Source organism: Camellia sinensis, chromosome 5 (genome assembly GCF_055761805.1).
Source record: "Camellia sinensis isolate YWXY chromosome 5, ASM5576180v1, whole genome shotgun sequence".
NCBI classification, from domain to species: Eukaryota; Viridiplantae; Streptophyta; class Magnoliopsida; order Ericales; family Theaceae; genus Camellia; species Camellia sinensis.
The window spans coordinates 196,442,739-196,446,738 of record NC_138965.1 but is presented as its reverse complement, the minus strand read 5'-3'; the positions used below and the strand labels follow the sequence as shown (position 1 = coordinate 196,446,738).

Here is a 4,000-nt window from a genome sequence, read left to right as displayed (position 1 = left end):
CGCCACGTCTCACACGGAGAAGATACGATACCTGCGCGATTCGTCTGGTCGCACCAGCCCCAATTGAACCGTACATACAATATCGTGCCTGCAAAAGAGAGAAATTGTAACAAGTACAATATGCTACCAACATATATTCAATGTGATTCTGGAAGTTTGACACACGCAGTGTCGGTGAGTGAATGCATGGCAATGCAAGAGTGGAACATGCGTGACAACGCATGCTCAAGCATAGAGGTATGCCAATATTAAGAAATGTGCATAAAAAATGTAAGTATGCTCATGAGAATGCAAGTTATGTGCATGATAGTGCAAAACGAGCATAAATCAGGGTGCCCGTTTGTCATGAAATAACGAGTACGGAAATGCGTGTTTCGGCGAAGGCGACTCGATCACGGCCTCCGATCCACTTCCTGGAAAGGCTACAACTCATTCAAAAAGGATACACTTTGATTTTGATGAATGATGATGAGACACATGTCAGATCTTGAAGCTGAAGCTCCGACGGAGCAATTTCGCGACCGGAAGTGTACTTTTCTTGAACTTTTTCAGGTCCGGGGAACTCCAATCTTCCTCAAAATTTGCAGGGAGCTAGGTGAGCCTGTGAGGGACATGGCCGGCCAGTTTTATGAGAGATAGGAGGTGGCCGGCTGGTTTTACAAAAAGTGAATGGCTGGCCGGCCGGTTTTCCAAAAAGGAAATGGCCGGCCGGCTGGAAAAGGTGACCGGCCGGCTATATGACCAAATTCGAGGGCATTTTGGTACTTTCACCTCCTTTCTTTATGCTGCTTCATCCCAAGACTTGGAGCCTATAAATGCAGCCGAGATCTTCTTTTCTCCTGCCTCCTACACCACTTTCTTCTCCAGATCTGAGTTCCATACGCGTTTTCCAACGCAAGTTGTTTTCGAAAAAATATTCAGTTTCAAGCACTTTGAACTGATTAAATTTTGGTTTCGGAGCTTCTTTTCTCATTTTCGCCACTTGAGGTGAGTTTGTATCAACATTTGGAAAATTTTCTCGGGGTTGACTTTTGTTGACTTTTTCATTTCCCGATAGTTGACTTTTGTTGACTTTCTCCAATCTTGGCTCATTTTCGCTCATTTTTGCTCCTTTTACAGATCTTCTAAAAATGGCGGGTAATTATCCCCACGGCGGAGGTCCTCCAGGTGCCGGAGACGATTTTGATCCCATGACTCTACCCCCGAGGGTCCGGCCTTTTATTCTCGGGAGGTACGCCCCGCCAGCACATGTCCTTCCTCGTGCTGTTTTCCGTCATTTCACTGATTTTGATGAGCGAGCACCTGGGGATCTGCTTCTCCGAGAGCCAGAGCATCACCTCTCCCATGAGGCCCGAGAGGTATTTACTTCATTTTCTGCATTTTTCGTACATTTCGCACCTTTGCCATGCTTGAACACACAGTTTAGCTTATGACATAGTACTTTATTTGCATCTTGAATCTGTAGCTTAAACACTTGAATTTATGAACACTCGGCTCATTAATTGATTGCGAACGCACAGTATACATTAGTTAAGAGGTGAACACGCGGCTCAAACACTGATTTGTTGAACACACGGCCCGAATTCGAAAGTGAACACACAGCCCACACTTTAAATTTTCTGAACACACAGCCCAGATTAGAATAGTGAACACGCAGCCCACACTGATTGAAAGTTGAACACGCAGCCCAAACTTTAAATTTTCTGAACACGCAGCCCAGATTAGAATAGTGAACACGCAGCCTACACTGACTTAGAGTAGAACGCACAGTCCAAACTCCGATTTTCTGAACACGCAGCCCAGATTGGTAGTGAACACGCAGCCCACACTGACTGAAAGTTGAACACGCAGCCCAAACTTAAATTTCCTGAACACGCAGCCCAGATTGGTAGTGAACACACAGCCCACACTGATTGAAAGTTGAACACGTAGCCCAAACTTAAATTTCCTGAACACGCAGCCCAGATTGGTAGTGAACACGCAGCCCACACTGATTGAAAGTTGAACACGCAGCCCAAACTTAAATTTCCTGAACACGCAGCCCACACTGACTGAAAGTTGAACACGCAGCCCAAACTTAAATTTCCTGAACACGCAGCCCAGATTGGTAGTGAACACGCAGCCCACACTGATTTAGAAGTTGAACACGCAGCCCAAACTTAAATTTCCTGAACACGCAGCCCAGATTGGTAGTGAACACGCAGCCCACACTAATTGAAAGTTGAACACGCAGCCCAAACTTAAATTTCCTGAACACGCAGCCCAGATTGGTAGTGAACACGCAGCCTACACTGATTGAAAGTTGAACACGCAGCCTAAACTTAAATTTTCTGAACACGCAGCCCAGATTGGTAGTAAACACGCAGCCCACACTGACTGAAAGTTGAACACGCAGCCCAAACTTAAATTTCCTGAACACGCAGCCCAGATTGGTAGTGAACACGCAACCCACACTGACTGAAAGTTGAACATGCACCCCAAACTTAAATTTCCTGAACACGCAGCCCAGATTGGTAGTGAACACGCAGCCCACACTGATTGAAAGTTGAACACGCAGCCCAAACTTTTAATTTTCACGCAGTTTATACATCACACTTTGAACACACAGCTCATTCATTTCATTGGCACACAGCTCATTCATTTCATATTGACACATGTATTCATTCTGAATGCAGGTTGGTTCTCGCAGTGTGCGGGGGTACGGTTCCACCGCCGCGCAGGACTGGTACGCTGAGCTCCCGGAGGGTGTCCGAGATTTAGTAGACTTGGCAGGGTTCGGGACCTTCTGCGTTGGATTATCACGTTGTCCTGCCAGGAGGGCACTGATGGCAGCCTTGGTAGAGAGATGGTGGGACACCACCAACTCCTTTCATTTCTCTGGCACTGGAGACATGACCATGACACCTCTGGATTTTGCGGTATTGACCGGCGTGGATATAGGAGGTTGGCCCATTCCCTATGACGAGGACATGGGCGAGTGGGAGGCCGCTTGGACATATCTGCTGCGGGCTCGCCCGCCTGTTGACAGGGTTTCTGGGAGAGTCTGATATACTTTGTTCTCTTCCCACTTTCGGCGGGTGGAGATGGTGCCCGAGACTCCTGAGGAGACGGAGCAGTATGCCCGTGGTTTCCTTATGTTCCTCTTCGGGACTACCCTGTTCGCCGATAGAGGGAACACAGTCGGGCTATACCTGCTGAGCGCTCTGGTTGACCTATCACAGGTCAGTCGATATGACTGGGGTGGCGCCGGCCTGGCTACCCTTTACTACTATATGAGCGCGACCTCCCGCGGGCGGGGAGACTTACTTGGCGGTTATTGGAGAGCCTGGGAGGTACTTTTCTGTCCCCTTGATTTACATTTCTGCTCTTCATTACTTGTACATTGCACACGCAGCGCACTTTACAGTCTGTATTTTGCTCTCAGCACTTTGTACTTACATTCTGCACTGCTTTTCTCAGCTATGGGTCTACGTATACTTCCCAGCATTAGCCCCAGAGTTGGAGGTGGCAGGGCCCCCCATGACCCCATATTCACCGGTGTTCGAGGGCCCGCACCGGCCGAGACCCCGAGAGACTCTCATTTATCTGCGACAGTATTTTGACACTGTGCGCCCATCGGAGGTACTTCAGAACCCTCAGTTCTTTTCATTTTTATCTCTGATTTGCCCTGCACGTTCCTGATTTCTGATTGGTTTATTCACTTGTTATTCGCAGATTACATGGCAGCCTTGGGCACCCTTGGGCGATGGTCTTCGATTTCAGTATCCCGGAGGATCGGGCACCTCCCAGTATAGGTTTCTGCTCGAAGGACCTGTTGGTAGAGCATGGTTTCTGGGGGAACGTTTTCTGCGTCAGGTATGGGGGTATCTTTCTCAGGATCCTCCCGCAATACCCCCAGTCAGTATGTGGATTGCTGACAGGCTTTCTTTCTCAGAGGTAGTCGGTGCTATGCTGGGTAGCGATGCTTTATTATATCTCGAGGAGGGGGATTACGGCACTT

The 4,000-nt window shown here is 48.2% G+C and overlaps 1 long non-coding RNA gene across 1 annotated transcript; it reads left to right on the top strand.

Annotated features, from left to right (window-relative positions):
- Positions 1 to 3,132: 3,132 nt before the first annotated feature.
- LOC145790322 (uncharacterized) lies at positions 3,133 to 3,790 on the top strand. Its single transcript, XR_014329005.1, has 3 exons — positions 3,133 to 3,332; positions 3,460 to 3,621; positions 3,715 to 3,790. It is a non-coding gene; the product is annotated as an uncharacterized LOC145790322 (long non-coding RNA).
- Positions 3,791 to 4,000: the final 210 nt, after the last annotated feature.